The 16,807-nt window shown below is 43.1% G+C and overlaps 1 protein-coding gene across 2 annotated transcripts in view; it reads left to right on the forward strand.

Annotated features, from left to right (window-relative positions):
- TRIM3 (tripartite motif containing 3) overlaps positions 1-16,807 on the forward strand; it is a 36,421-nt gene that overhangs the window by 5,276 nt on the left and 14,338 nt on the right. The window contains exon 1 of one of the 2 annotated variants that reach the window (XM_027864706.1): positions 7,366-7,470. The exons of the other annotated variant lie outside the window; for it this stretch is intronic. The gene's annotated coding sequence lies outside the window, so the exon portion shown is untranslated. Of the gene's footprint in view, positions 1-7,365; positions 7,471-16,807 lie in introns of those variants that run through there. 2 annotated transcript variants of the gene reach the window in all.

Here is a 16,807-nt window from a genome sequence, read left to right on the forward strand (position 1 = left end):
TATACTGCTTCTTGAGCACAAGTCATTGTGAACATATCCCATTTAATCCCAATGTGCATTTTTCCATTGTCCTTTGGGTCACTAGCAATTTTGACCCTGCAAAGATTGTGACATTTTATAATTATCAAACAAATACCATCAGCAAAAAGATTATTTGCAAAGGAATAATAATATTAATAATAAATAATGATAATAGTTCTCATTTCTGAAGTGTTTAAAGTTTACAAAGACATTGCTTCACAAAAACCATAAAAGCAAAAGCTGAGGGAGGGTAAGCGATTTTTTTTTCAAGGTCACAGAGCTAGTATCATAGATATGATTTGGACCCAGGTTCATAGATTTAGGGGTCAGAGGTACTTTTAAAGATCATCTAATTCCATCCCCTAATTTTTACAGATGTTTCCTAAGGCCGAGTTTCTGCAAAAGGGATCCAGTTCTGGCCTCAAGAGTAGGAGTATCTGAGTCACTGATAGACAAGTTGCACAGAAAAGATGCAAATCCCTATGGCATTCCATTAAAAACTTCATTCAAGCTTGTTATCACCACATTAATCAGTATTTTTAAAGGTTCAATTAATCAACTCTGGAATCTAACCAGCTATATTATCACCCAGCTCACATCTCACTGTCTTGTACACAAAGATATTGTAAAAGACTTTGTCAAATGCCTTGTTGAAATTCAGATATAATATCTCTATACCAGTCTACCAGTCTAATCATTCCATCAAAGAAGGAAATGAGGCTGCTTTAGCATAATCTGTTCTTGATGAACCCATTTTTGGCTGTTAATGACCAGCACCCTCTCTAAGTACTCATAAGGAGTACCTTTAATAGAAAGAAAGTTCTAGAAATTTACTAAGACTTGAAGTAAAGTTCATTGATTTATAGTTTCAAGAATCCAGCTTTTGGAAAAAAAAAAAGAATCCAGCTTTTGGAAAATCAGAACATTAGCAAATTTTCAGTCCTGGGGGCATCTCTCTCGCCCAGATATATCAGTCTCTTTTAGTCACTCCCTTCTTTTCTTCCTCTGTAGAATCAATTGCAACTTCACCCCCACACCACATATACACACAAAGATCCTAATACTCCAAACTTCCTCCCATTCCCCAACAAAGACTTCCACTGTCTGTCCTTCTTACCTTCTGATGAAGAAGATGGTGTCAGACAAAAGTATTTGGCTTTGTGGACCAATGTGTAAGATAGAGGAGTAATAGACTACCAGGGAGGGGATACGTTTTAGAAGGTGTTTGCTTAGAGATTAGACTTGATTTGATAAAGAAAGATTTAAACTGAATTCAAAAGTACCGGGAGAAAGGTGCCACTGCATGGTAGCTAAATGAGATTCCATAGAAAGCAGTAGATATGAGATAAGACTAGCAGTGAAAAGGTCCAGTAAAATCACTGGAAGATCAGGCTTAATACTCATGAACTCAAAGATATATTCATTGATTCTAGGAGTAGGGCTGCTAAACAAAGAAAGGTAGAGCTTGGAATTCAGAAAGGGTAAATAGGACCTCAAAGGTATCACTGAGACTTGCTGGAATGCAGCTCATGAGTGGAATGCAACAATAGAAGGGTTGACTTTGTACCAAAGGAACAGATTAGATTAGTAAGGGAAGTGGTTTAGCAATTTAGATCAAGATGTGAGGGGAAATGGAGGGAATCTGGAAAAACATTAGAGAGATAGGGTGGATCAGCAGGGGGAAAGTGCTAATTTTTACAGAGTAAAGAGGGGGAATCTGTATTTGAGGCCAGTGTAAGAGTCTGTGAGAAGCAGTGGAGATTTTGTACGTGTGTAACCGTGTTTGTATGTGGTGATGAAGGGAAGGGACTATGACAGACCTTTGTAGTGTGGGTGGGGACAGTGAGACACGTGGTTTCAATGGGCAAGGGTTAATGGTGATCTATGTATATGGGTACAATGCTGGGAGTCTGTGTGGGGAAAGGGTTGGGGAGATCTGGAAAGTGGCAATGGGGATCTGATTTTGATGGACAGTGTGAGTATCTTATGAAGGGTATTGTGTACTGTGTGTAGGGTGTTAAGGATCTGTAGGGGGCAGCAGTAGGTCTGTGTGGGGTCAACAATGGGGGGTGAAGTAGGGAGTTGGTGGGAGAAAAGTTGGAGGGGCTTGCATGGGGTGGGGGATAGGGCAGCAGAGAGGTTGATATAGAGGAAACCAGAGGAAGTAGATAATTCAGATACATTTATTAATTACCTACTCTGGGATTAGAGAGATGTGTGTAGAAGTAGTGGGGAGAGATCTTGGTAGTGAAGACCATAGGAAGTGGACAGTAGAGGTTTCACATGGAGTAGAGGAAATGGTTGGGATTGTTTTGAATTGATTGTGTGGTTGTCTGTGTTATGTGTGAGAAAGTAAGAGACATTGGAGAGCATTGATGGGGGTTATGTGTATGTGTGTGACAGTGATAGGTCTGTATGGGGAAAGGTCTATAGGGATCAGAGGTGAGGGTGGGGACTTGTGTGGGGGCAGTGGGGCTATGTTTTAACCACAGTGTGAGGTATGAAGCATCCTATGGCAGGAACCTTGAGGGTGTACAGAAGGAAATTATGGGTCTATGTAGGGGATAGTGGTTGGTTAGTGGGGGAACTTTGTAGGGGAGCAGTAGGGAGATCTGTGTAGAAGAAACCATGGGGGACGTGCATAATAGTTGGCATGAATGAAATAAATGGCAAAACATTTATTAAGTGCTAACTCTGTGCAAAGCACTGTGCTAAATGCTGGGGATACGAACAAGAAATCTAGATAGCTCTCCTGTTAACAGGAGAGACAATGCACACAGAGATGGGATGTTTCAGCTGTAAGTCAGATGGAAAAGCCCAGTGACCCTTCACAGTGCAATAGTAAAACAGTTAGTAATATTTCTGATTTAATGTCATTTCCATTGATAAAACCACTTCTGATCCATTTCTGATATTGAGCCTTTGTCAGTGCTAAGAACTTGGTGTAGAGAATTTCTTTACTGGGCTTTCAGTATGTGTGGCTGCTGAGGAAGCAGAAGTCAATTGCCAGTCAAGTCTGATCCCCACAAGGGCTGCTTCCCTGGGTGATGGCTATGACCATGGAGCTGGAGGTAGTAGTAGACTGAGGGGCTCTTGGGTTGTTTGGCTGGTTAGAGCAATTAGCCAAATATCATGGCAATTGGTCAGCTTTTGGTGTTGGTTGTGGCAAGAATGGTGGGACTCATCACAAGGCTTTCCCCCATGGATGATGGCTATGAGGGTGCCAGGCTAGAAGCTGGGTCTAAGCTTAGGAGGAAGGGAGGAATTCTATTCTTGGGTCTCAAGCTCAGAGTTCTGAGGTGCCAGCAGCAGAATCTGAGGGAATTGATGGTTCAAGAGTTGATGGCTGTTTGCCCTACCTGATATATCCTGCCCTTTGTTTTGTCTCTTCTCAGGTTACTTTGGTGCTTCATTTAGGTGCCTGGATAGTGGTGTTAGTGTGGTAGGGATGGCAGGTCCCTTCTCAGTGGGTGTTGACAGCTGTGGTAGCTATCCTGGTGGTCTGGGAAGAGGTTACCATTCCTAGGGCATGCACATGTACTTTAAAGTTTGAAAATACTTTATATACATTATTTCATTTAAACCCCAAAACAATCCTGTGAAGTAAATATTATAAGTAGTAATACTCCCATTTTATAGAATTAGAAACTGAAGCTTATAGAGGTTAAATATTTGACTTAAGAGTGCATCATAGAACTGGAAGGGATATTCTAATGTTTTGTAGTGCAACTCCCTTAATTTTACAGAAGAGGAAACTACCCCAGAGAGGCTAAATGGCCAAGGTCATATAGGTAGTAAAAGCATTTGAACCTAGCTTCTCTGACTTCTTTGTGGTTATACAACTGGTAAGTATCAGAGGCAAGATTGGAACCCAGAACTCTTCTGATTCCAGGTCTAATGCTGTTTTTGAAGCACCACTGCTGCCTCTAAAAGTGTACAATGAATTGAATTCCATAAAAATTTATTAAGCACCTATTATGAGGTGGGAGGGATTCTGTGTTGAAGCAGTAGAAGGGAGAATTGTGGAAAGGACAGTGGTGGTGGTGGCAGTGGTGGTAATCTCTGCAGAAGAGAAAATGTAGAGTTGAATTGTGGGGGTTCTGTATTGGAGAATAGTGAGTTGTTTGGAGTGGATAGTGTCAGTATGAATGGGGAAGTCTGTGTGGGAGACAATGGAAAGTTGTGTGGGGAAGACTTGAGTCATGAGGACTGTTGAGAGCACATTGCAGGTGTGTGGAGGGGCCCAGAGATGAGTCTGTAGAGGACAGAAGAAAGTTGGCAGGGGAACAGTGTAGATCAGGGTATGGAATCTTCTGTTCAGCTTTTAAAGTCCTTTATAACCTGGTTCCTTCCCACTTTTAGTACTTTACCCACATAAACATACTTTATGATCCAGTGACATTGGTCTCTTATTGTTCCTTAGGCTTAAAATAAACTAAGTATTGTTATAGATTAAATGAAATTTCAAGGAGTAGAGAGTACAAAGGTGGGGGGACATTGTCAAGAAAGACCTCATTTAGGAGGTGGCACATGAATTGTGAATTTGAGGAGGGCGTGCCTACAGCCTATGTAGTGGCATGCATAAAGGTAGGGAATGGAAGTTCTTGTAAGAGAAATAGCTAGCAGGTCATTATGAGTCAAACAGAGAATGGGTGAGGATAGTAAAAGAAAATAGCTGAAAATTTGAATAGAAGTTACATTGTGGAAAATGTCAGGCTGAAGAGTTTCTATTATATTCTAGAGGCAGTAGGGAATCATTGATGATTTTGGGGTAGGGATATGCCATGGCCAGATGCTTTAGGCATATCACTTTGGCAGCTGTGTGGAGGAAGTAGTGGAAAAGGGAAAGACTGGAAGTAGAAGACCAATTAGGAATTATTGCTATAGTCCAGGTGAGAGGATAGAAATTCTTGCTTAAACTAGGATGATGGATGAGTGAATGGAGAAAACGGACAAGTATGGTCTAAGTTGTGGAGAAAAAATACGCAAGCCTCCACAACTAACTGGATACTGTAGTTGAAGCAGGAAGAAGTCTACTGGGGTTGAGGACTCTGTGTGTAGTGGGGTGGGGATAGTAGACAGGGAACTCTGTGAGAATGGCAGTTGTTGGGTCTGTAGAGGGTCTGAGACCATACAGGGTGAACAGTTGCAGATTCTATGTATGGGAAAAGGGGGAATTGTTTGAGAAGGGGTAGAGAGGGATGTCAGCTTTGGGAAAAAGGACTTGGTTGGTTCAAATCTCTGCTCTGTCACTTGTAAGCAAGTCTGGGATGTGCCTTTAGTTTCATTTCAAAATAATGAATATGGACTAGATGACCTTGGAGGTCCCTTCCAGCTCTTAAATTTTTGAAATAAGAGTGTCTGGGGGGGGGGGCAGGGATGTCAGTGGTAATGTTTATGTGTGGGAAGACAGAGATGAGTTTGTATTTGGAATGCATATAGAAAGCTCCTTATGGAGGAATGTATGAAGTTCATTTTAGAGGAGAGGGTGGGAAAGTCTGGGTGTGGGAGTGGTATAAGGGAAATTGGAGGGGGTCTATATGTAGGGAGTCATTGGTTTTTGAGGGGGACAAAGAGGATATACAATTTCAGAGGATCTTTGTAGGGGTAGATGATAGTGGGGAGAGAATTCTATGGGGACACCGTTAGCTGTTTCTGGGCAAGGCATTTATGTGGTCTTGTTTTGGACTGGAATGGTAACATTACTGGTTTAGGGCACTCCTGGTGAAGGAAATCTCTCGTACCAAATACAGATCTTCCCAGGCTGTGCACCTTGTAATTTAAGAGGGGTGCAGGCGGAACTCAGGTTAATAACTCTGAGGCTGGACTTGAACCTAGGTCTTCTTGACTCTGAGGCTAGTTCTCTATTAGACTGTCTCTACAAAAGCATCTGGCTAACGTGTATAGGGGGTGGGGAGGTGAGAGGGAACAATAAAGAGCTATAGAGAGTGACCCGGGGTTGGCTGTGAAAGGATGGGGCTGTGGGAGGAGGTGTGTATGTGGACAATAGAGAAGGATTCAACTGGGGAGGGTTATATGTGGGGGAGAGGAGACTAGATTGTTGCCCCCAGAATACTCCCCTATGTGCGGGAAGGTGATCTACGTGGGGTGGTTTGAAAGGGGGGAAATCTGTGTGAAAATAATAAACGATTCATCGGGGAGTATTTGTATTGTGGGGACAATAGATGATTCAGTGGGAGCTCCATGTATTTGAGAAGGGACAATAGAGTGTTATGGGGGGTATTAGAGATTTCAGTGGGGGGAGGGGATGACTAGATCGGGAGGTGGAGACAATAGATGAGTCACTGATGGATCTAGGGATCTGTCCTGCGGCGGGGGGATTGGGAGGGAGGGAGAGCAGGCTATGGCTGGTTGGATTAGCTATGCCACGTCTGTACAGAGTGGTTGGTTTAGACAATGGGCAGGTAGGTCTAAGCAGGAGAGTTAGAGAAAGGGTAGCATTGGTTGTGGGCTGGGTCGAGTGCTGGGATTTAGAGAGGCAGTGAGACTAGATGGTACCTAGAATGAGGGTGGGGGAAAGAGTTTACTCAGTAGGAGGGGTAAGTGAGCCAGAGACCGAGCGCAGCATAGGGTAATAGGCCTTAGGTGGGGCGGAGCCCTGGCTAAATGGGGGTAGGCTTGGAGGAAGGATAGAGGGTGTGCCTGGGTTCTTGGGAGGAGGGACCTTGGGCCAGAGTGGGCTGAGCCAATTTGGGAACAGGCGGAGATGGGGGCTGGGAGGAGAGGGATACCGTAGAAGGGGGTTTATGAACTCGGGAAGGAGCTGAGGTGTAAGATTGAGAGGCAGGCCTTGGAATAAGCCAAGCAGTAGGTTGGTGCGCCCTGGTAGAGTGTGTATGTATGAGTGTGAGGACCAGGCTTGGTGTGGTGGGACTGGACTCCGGGGAGCCGCGGGCGGAGCTTGATTCCCCTCCCCCTTTGGTGAGGGGCGGGGCTGGGGGCCTTGGTGCTGTTGGGGTGGAGGGTGGGTGGAGCCGGAGAACCAACGGGCAGCCCCACCCCTTCTTGCCCTCCCTTCCCTCCTTCCCCCGCAGTCTGGAGTGGCTGGAACGTGGGTGGAGTCGGACCCCGAAGCCCTGGGCGGGCCAGGGTGGAGTGGGGTAGGGTAGGGTGGTGGGGAGCGGAGAGAGCCTTGGGGGGCGGGGCCGGGAGTCGAAGAGCCCATCGGCAGCCCCTCCCTCTCTTTCCCTTTCTCCCCGCCTCTCTCTCCCGCCTTCCCGGCCGTGTGCAGCCCGGGCCCGGCGGGCGGGCGCTGGGACTGGGACGTGGGTGCGGCGCGGCGCCGTTGGGTCAGCCTGGTGCAGTGACGGCCCGGGGACAGCGGGGACAGCGCTGCTGGCACCACGTGAGCCTGAGCCCGGCCGGGCCGCACAGAAAGCAAGGCGGGGAGCCTGGCTCCCGGCCCCTCCCAGCTTTCCTCAGCCTGGGGTGAGTGCTGCGGGTGAGGGTGGGCGGCAGGGCTGTCTTGCAGGGTGTTTGTGTGCGTGCGAGTTTAATTGTGTGGCTGACTCTGTGACAGTATGAATGCCCGTTTGCGGGTGTAGGTATGTACGCATGTATATTTGGGCTCCTGCGTCTCGGACTCTGGAGTGTGGGGTGGGGTGGCATTGATGCTGAAGGGCCTCCCTGTCCCTAGGGCACAGCTGGTATGGGATTGCTTCGGGGCACAGTGCCACTGCCTGGCACGCCCATCCCCTCTAGCCCCCCTCCTTTCCTGCTAGCCCAACCCTTGCTGACATTTGCCCAGCGGGACCCCCTTTCTCCCCTCCTTCCCACACCCCTCACCATGGCAAAGAAGAAAACTGAATGCATCTCCTACTTTCTTAGTTCAAAGGGCTAGACACCAGGAGGGGGTAGCAGGTGGGATGGAAGCTAGGTGTTCTGCAGATCTGGCTACCGAAGGTCGGAAATCTGGGCCCACCTCTCGGCCCATGCCTGAGGTGACTCCGAGGGAAGCCTGTTGGGAGGCAGGGACTTGACCAGATGGCTCTCTGTATTCTTAGGGGGCTGTCCCCTCCCCCTCTCCCTGAAGATTCCCTTTAGGCGAAAGGGAAGGGGTTCCAGGGCCCTTACATCGTAGACGGAATCTGTTTTTTTCACTAGAACCCCATGTCTGGCCCCTCCCTGTTTGTGGACTTTTGTAGCTTCCCTTCCTTCTGGCCTTGGCTTCCTGCCTGTTTCCCTCCCTTGGCCCACCCAATCTGGCAAGTCCTTACCAGGCCTGGCTAAACTCTGGTAGAGGGGGCTGTAGGATTGGTATCTCTAACACTGATGTTGGTTTTGCCTTCTGGTGTTCACTGGTGCTCCTTAGATATGAGGATCCTCCCATTTCTCCCCCAAGTCACTGTGATTGTGGCTTGTACATGTGATGTAGACTGTTATTGTTATAGGTCAGGGAAGGAAGTGATCATCCTAATTTGGCTTCTTACCATTCGATCCATCCTGCATATACACTGCTAGAACACAGCTTTGATCATCTGAACACAAATCAGATCACAGAATTCCTTCTGAGCCACCCCAGGCATGGTCCCTCTGACTCTATAGCTTTGTCACTCCCCGGTTCAAAATCTATCAATGGTTCTGCAGTAGTTGGACCTCTGAGGTCATTAGTAGAGAAATTCCTGCAATTCTACTTCAACACTTTCAGTAATGGGGAACTCATTATTTCCCAAAGCTTCCCATTTCGTTTTTGAACAGGCATATTGTTAGTTCTTATATTTAAGCAAAATCAGTAACTCTTCAACTGGTACTCACTGGTCTTAGTTTTGTCCTCTGGGGTAAACAAAATAAGTCAGTTCCTATTTTATGATAGCCCTTCAAACAGTCATTAATTCCACAAATATTCGCAGAAGATTATGTTCGTGGCCCCCTAATAATAATAGCATTTGCAGAGTTCTTTAAGGTTTGCAAAGTGCTTTAAAAATATAATGCTATTTCATCCTCACAACTACCCTGGGAGGTAGGTACTGTTGTTATTCCCATTTTATAGATGAGGAAACTGAGGCAAACTTGCCCAGGGTCACCCAAATAGTAACTGTCTGGATTTGAATTCAGGCCTTCCTAACTCCAGGTCCAGTGCTTTATCCACTGTGCCTCCTAATTATTATTAACTGTCTCCTAATAATAGGCAATAAAAAGATCAATGGTGTGTGTGTGTGTGTGTGTGTGTGTGTGTGTGTGTGTGTGTGTGTTTTTCTCCTCTAATGCAGTAAGAGAGGCACAAAGAAAGTGTTATGGGTGTTCAGAGGAGGGAGAAATCATTTCACAGATAAACTGACATTTCAGCTGGGTCTTTAAGGGCCATCCTCTCCTTAAGCCTTCTCTTTTTCAGGCTAACCATCCTTAATTTCTTTACCTGGGCCTCAGATGTCACGATTTTGAGTTCCTTCACTAACCTGGTTGTACTCCTGTGATGTGTGCCACTTGTCCTGAAAATGTGCCCTCCCCACAACTGAAGATAAAACTCTAGATGTTGTTTGATTGGAGCAAAAGATAATAAGATTATCACCTCCCTTGTTTCTGGATGCTGTGCTTCTATTTATATGGTCCATGATCTTGTTAACTACATCAGAATATTGACTCAAATTGTGCTTGCAGTTCACTAACACCCACCCCCCAGAATTTTAAAGTGAAGTGTTGGCTTTATCCCTCCTTGCATTCTTTTTTATGTAATTGATTTTTGAACTCAAGAGCAGGATCTTACGTTTGTCACTATTAAGGCTTATAATTAGATTTTACTCATCAGTCTATGCTGTTTGTGGGTTTTTTTTCTTTTTTAACCTCAATCTTGACAACCAATATTAGCAATCTAAAGTTTTTTTTTTTAACCTTTATCTTGTCATCCAACATATTAATAACCTCTCTTGACTTCTTCCATAAATTTGAGAAGCGAGCTGTTTATGTCTTCATTCAGGTCTTTGATAAAAAATCTTGGAAAAGAACAGGATCTGGAACAGATCCCTGTGGCACTCTCCTGGACACTTTCCTCCATCCAGATTGATAATGCTCCATTATTCCACATTCTTTGGCTCTGGTCGTTGAAACACCTATGTATCTGCCTAACTGTACTATTGTTCAACCTAGATTTTTTTTTCCCATTTTGTTAAGGATGTTATGAAAGACTGTCAAATGTTTAGCTTAACTCAAGATAAAATGTACAATATGTAATCCTTAATCTTACCAACATAGTAACTGTATAAGAAAAGAAAATGTTATTGTGTTATGACTTGTATTTAGGATACCTAAATTGCCTCCTATGGAACACCACTTTCTAATATTTCAGAAGCTCTGTGATTTCACTGGGGGTAAAATTCCTGAGTAGTGGGTCTTCATGAGTTTTGTGTAGAAGGGAAGAAAATCTAATTCCTGGCAACCAGCGTCTGCTGATGAATCTCTCTGAACTTAAGTAGGCTGGTCCTCAGATGATATATACATTCTGTCACCAGGTTTGGACAAGAAGCCTTTCCAGCTTGGTGTGGGACTTGCCAGAGCTTGTACTTTACTGTCATAGATTTTTAAGAGCCCAGGGTCACCTCTATGTCATGGTGAGAACAGGATTTTAATGGAGGAACAAATACCACATTCTTTTCTAAATGGTGACCAACACTCATTTAATAATCTGTGACCAGGGAGTTATGTTAAATTTACCGTCCCCTGTTTTGGTAATGCATCTTTTCCTTCTTTTAGAAAATCTGGGCATTTGCCCTCTTTTAGTCATCTGGAACCTTTCCTGTTTTCAGTGATTTCTCGAAGATTATATCAACATTAACTCTGAAATCATATCTGATGTCCCTTTAGCACCTAGGAATGTATCTGAATCTGGATAATAGAACCTGAGAGTTGATAGGTATCTTATCTAGCCCAATAGCCTCATTTTACAGAAATGAGACCCAGAAAAGGCAATGACTTGTTTAAATTCTCAAAACTTGTTTGTGGCAGATTTCCAGTTCAGTGTTGTCTCTATTGTAACAGATTGCCTTTCTCAAAATCAACATGAAGACAAAACCCACATCCCTCTGAATCATTTTAAAAATTATTTTACTTATTTGCTTATGGCTTAAGGCTCTAAACAAGCCATTACTTGAACATTTAAAAATATATTTTATCGATATTTTTTGTTTGATGTCACAGTCATTTCTGGGGGAAGAAAACAGCCCCCAGAGTGGACTTTCCCATGTGACAAAGAAAAATAATAAAAAAATATTCAGTTCTGTGATTTTACCTTAAAATATAGCAAACATCTTGCTCTGCCAGCCAATTTTTTGATGATTTGAGGAGGGAGGTATATGTCATTTTCTGTTCTGGGAACTTCACAGATTTTTATCTCCAGTTTGACTTCCTTTTAATATCTTTTCATTCACATCTTCATAATCATTGTGTATGACATTCTTTTGGCTCTGCATATTTTGCTTTTCATCAGTTCATGCAAATCATCTCATGTTTCTCCAAATTCCTTATATGTGTCATTTTCTAATGCATAGTAATATTCCTTACATTCAGATTTCTTAATTTTTTTTCAGGTATTCTCCAATCACTGGACATCAATTTTGTTTCCAGGTCTTTGTCATCACAGAGTACTGCTATGAACACTTTAGCATATATTTGACTTTTGTTTCAGTCATATTTGCTTGGGGTCTATGCCCAATAGTGGAATCTCTGGGTAAAAGGGTAATAACCATTTAAACACTGGTTTAATTTATTTCAGAAATGTCATAGTCCTCAGGAAGAAACAGTAACGTTTACTGGTACTTACTTGTTTTATTTTTTAAACACCACCTTCACTTTTTAAAATTTCATCCAAATATCTATTTTCAAATGTGTTAGCTCACTGACTCCAGATACGTGCATTTCAGCATTGCTGGGAAGGATGCTTAAGGCGTGGAACAATTGGCTCTATTCTTCATGACTGGTTATTTGGGAAGCCATTTCCTTTAGTGGTTCTAACACTTTGGTGTCAAACAGACCAAATTCTTTCACATATTGGGGCTTATATTAGTAGTACACAAGCCTTGGAGCCTATTAAATCTTTCAATAAGTGCCTGCTATGTGCGAGGTCTGGTGCTTGAGAGCTCATCTCTATCTACCAATAGATAAGAGGTCTGGGCTTGGAGTCGGGAAGACCTGAGTTCAAATCCAGCTTCAGACACTTACTAGCTATATGACCCTGGGCAAGCCACTTAACCTCTATATGTATGCCTCAGTTTCCTTATCTGCAAAATAGGGATAATAATAGCGCTTACCTCAAAGATTGTTGTGAGGAACAAATGAGATAACATTTGTAAAGTGCTTAGTACACACCTAACAAATACTTCTTTCCTCCTCTTCCCTTCAGCTGTACTTACCAGTGGGAATGCAAAGATGAAAAACAAAATAATCTCTGCCCCCAAGGAGCTTATGTTCTAAAAGGGGAGATGAGCACATAAATAGCTGCTAAACAAGATAGAGAATGATTGTGAAAACAGGCGAGGTGAGAGGTCACTTCATGTTTGTTTCAGGGCAGGCTTCAAGGGAGGATGTGAGAGCTGAGCTGGATCATGAAGGAAAAGAATTTCAGTAGGTGGAGGAGTGTGTGTGTGTATGTTTAGAATGGGTATCTTCAAGACATGGAGACATGGAGGTGTCTTCAAGGCATGGATTGAATGCATGCATGTAGAAGAAGGCAGGACAAAAGCTGGGAATGATGAATAGTATTTGGTTGAACTATACAGTACACGAAGAGGAATAACTAATAATAACTAGCGTTTATATGCTGCCTTAAGGTTTGCAAAGCACCATCTCATTTGATCCTCACAAAAAATCTGAGGTAGATGCTATTATCTCCATTTTATGGATGAGACTGAGAGAGGCCAACCAACTTGCCCAGGGTCACATAGCTTGTAAGTATCTCAGACTGGATTTAAACTCAGGTTTACCTCATTCCAAGTCCAGTACTCAATCCACTGCATCTCTATGAGAGAAACCATGAAAGGTAGGATGAAGTAGATTGTCAAAGGCCTTGAATGCCAGGCTAAGTTTCTGTTCTCTCTTATAAGAAGAGGCTGGTCACTGAAGGGTTTTGAGCAGGAGAGTGACCTTGTGCATTAAAGAGAGCTTGGAAGGAGAGAGCTTGTTAAGGAGAATGTAAATTGTAGTAGGAAGAGGCAATGAAAGCCTAATTGAGGCTAGTGGCAGTTAAAAGTGGAGAGGAAAAGGAATTATTTTAGAGTCATTGGTGGAGTCAGTTGGAAGGAACCTCAGAGGTCAATCAGTCCAACCAATACCTGAACATAAATCCCCTCTAACTTTCCTAAGAAGTGGTCACCTGTCCTTCACTTAAAGACCTCCAGAGATAAGGAACCCATTGACCCCTACCGCTCATTCTCCTTTTGGACAGCTCCAATTGCTGAGATGTTTTTCCTTCCATCAATTTAATTCAACAAACATTAATTACCTATTATTTCCAAGAAATAAGGCAGACAGTTGGGATACAAACACAGACGTGAAACAGTTTCTGCCTTTGAAATTTTTATATTCTGTGGGAGAAATTTACATCCTAGATCTAGCAAAAACTGCCTTTTCTGCAACTTTTCTTCATTACTCCTAGTTTTACCCTGCAGAAGGCAAATCCAATCCCCTTTTCACATGACAACCCTTCAGGTAGTTATGTCCCTTCTAAGTCTTTTTTCTTTTTTACGTTAAATACTCCCAGGTCCTCTAATTGATCTGTGGTCTGGTTCTCTTTCACTATCCAAGTTGCTCTCCTCTGCTTAAGTTTGTCCATGTCCTTCCTAAAATTCGGTGTGTAGGACTCTTCACAGCACTCCATATGTGGTCTGACTAGAGCAGACTAAAACAAGACTATCACCCCCTTCCTTTCGAATATTCTTCTGTTAATGTAGCCCAAGATGCATTAACATTTCTTGGCTGCTGGCACAACGTTGACTCATTGGGCTTGCAGTCCACTAAAATCCCTAGATGTTTTTTTTTTTTTTTATATTTAATAAGCACTTTATAGGATCACAGAATCCCAGAGTCAAAAGGGACCATAAAGTCCATCTAAGTCCAACACATAGGGGAAGGGAAAGAAAGAAGTATTTATATAGCACCTACTATATGCCAGGCACTGTACTAAGCACTTTACAAATATTATCTCATTTGATCTTCACAACAACCCTGGAAGGTAGTTGTTATTATTATCCCCATTTTACAGTTGAGGAAACTGAAGCAAGCTGAGGTTAAGTGACTTGCTCAAGGTCACATAGCTAGTCAGTGTCTCAGGCTGGATTTGAACTCAGGTCTTCCTTACTCTAGGTCTAGGACACTATCTACTGCACTGAGCTGTGCTACATACCTGACTGAGAATCATGCCTACAGCATCCTTCCAAAGTGATCAGCCAGCCTTCATTTGAAGCTCTCTAATGAGAGAAAACCCTCTATGTCCCAAGGTACTATTCTGTAGCTTCCCTGTCCTGGGAGGCATAGTGGATAGAGCACTGGACCTGGCGTCAGGAAGACTTGTGCTCAAATCTGACTTTAGACACTTACTTTACGTGTGACCCTGGGAAAGCCTGCCTCAGTTTTTTTCATATGTAAAATGGGAAGGTAATAATAGTGCCTACCTCCCAGGAAGCTGTTGTAAGGATAAAATGAGATAATATTGGTAGAGCACTTTGCAAACTCTAAATGGTAGCTAGTATTTTGTTCTTGTACAGTTGATAAGTGTGGAACTTTTCACTTAACTGTGTTAACTTTCATCTTTTCACATTGGGTCATTGTTATAATAAGACAGGACTTATTAGCTAATTGAATAGGGGGTGTGTGTTCTCTTTCTTCAGCTAAGCTGTAGGCTCCCTGATTGCCTGGATTGTGTCTTCTTCTCTCTTATTATGCCCTTAAAGGGCCTAACATAGAACTGGGAATATTTGTGCATGTTAGGTAAAGTGCCTGTTAAATGAATGGGATGAAGAGTTGGGAGAAAGCTTCTTGGAAGACCTAGGAATAGAATTTAGTCTTGAAGAAAGATGATTAGGAGGAGGAAGATGGTGATGGTGAAACTAATAGCTGAAATTTATATAGCTCTTAAACTTTTCAAAAATTACACGTTTATACATATAAACAATATCTATGTGTATATATATACATGTCCCAGGTAGTATAGATCATATGTACACATGTGTGTGTGTGTGTGTATATATATATATATGCACATATATATAATATGCACATACATGCACCCCTCCATCCCTCACTCCCATTTCTCCATGCTTAAAACCACACTAAGACTTTTGGAACCCCCTGTATAATCTCACTTGTTCCTCACCACAATGCCATGAGGTAGATGGTGTTATCTCCCTTTGAGATTCTCCATCAGATAAAGAAATGAAAGTTTAGAGGGGTTAAATGATTTGCTCATAGTGCTGTAACTTGTCAGGGAAAGGTTAAATTCAAACACAGGTCTTTTGACTCCAATTTCAGCTTTTTCCATAACACCTCGACATAGAGAATCATAGATTTAGAACTGAAAGGAACCTTAGAACCCATCTAGTCCAGCCTCCTCATTTTATAGTTGAGAATATGTGCTTTGAGATTTACCAAACCCTTTACATACATTGTCTCATTTGATCAGGATCAGTGGAGAGGAAAGAGGAGGGTTTTGGGGTGGATGAGGGGAGAGGAACACAGTGCTCGAAGAGGGAGGATCATCTGCTGAGAGTAGGGTGAATGGCAGCCTTGAGGAGAGAGGAGAAGTCTGGTGGTGGGGGAAGTGAGGATAGGGTAGTGAGGCAGTGAGGGGACTGAAGTGGCTTTCAAGCACCAAGGAGGGCACAGTGAACATTGAACCCCATGTCTTTGTTTTGGCTCTGGTGTGCACAGTTCTGCACTATCCTTTGGCAGTGCTCTGTGCCTCAGGAGTACACACTGATACCTGAGTGATCTTGGACAAGTCACTTCTCTGGACCTCAGGTTTACACATTTGTCAAATGAGGGGGTTGGACTGCATGCCCTCTAAGGTCCCTTCCAGCTTTAAGTCTGTGACTTGAGTCCAAAGATTGAATCATATGAATCTTAAAAGTTGAATATAGCATTTTAGTTAAGTAATCATCCAGTCTTTGTTTCCCAGTGGTGGACTACGTCCTAAAGCAATCTATTTCCATTTTTGACAGCTCTAAATTATATTAAGTCAAAATCATCTTCTCTGTAACTTCTACCTTTTGCTTCTGGTTCTGCTTTATGGGTACAAAGAATAAGTTTAATCCCTCTTCTATGACAACCTCTAATAATTATACCAAGTCAAATGTCATGCTGTTGTACCCTGCCCCCCTCCTCCCCCTATTCTTTTCTTCTTTGGGCCAAGTATTCACTCCCAGTTCCTTCAACCAAGCTTCAAGTAGAATATTTTCCAGTACCCTCACTATTTGTGATATGTGAACAAATAGCAGTAAAACAAGGAAGAATGTGGAATGTGTCATGAAATTATAGGAGTTTATTGAAGGGAGATAGGGCAGCCTTAATGGATATAGTGGTAAATAGCCGGGTCTTGAAGACTGGGTAGGATTTTGACAGGTACAGACATGAGTGTGGTGGTGGGGGAAGGCATATTAAGGTGGATTGAACAGTGTGAGCCAAAGAGGCAGGGGCATGACTGTAAGGCATGTTCCAGAACAGCCAGGAGCTCCGTTTCATGTGTGGTTGTGTAGAAGAAAGCAAAATGTGGTGTAAGGGGTGGCAGGAAAGAAGGGGATCAGAAGTGAGAAAGGAACAAGGGAGAGCCTTTGGGAAGGCACTC

Source organism: Vombatus ursinus, unplaced genomic scaffold (genome assembly GCF_900497805.2).
Source record: "Vombatus ursinus unplaced genomic scaffold, bare-nosed wombat genome assembly UNPS02014775.1, whole genome shotgun sequence".
Taxonomy (NCBI): Eukaryota; Metazoa; Chordata; class Mammalia; order Diprotodontia; family Vombatidae; genus Vombatus; species Vombatus ursinus.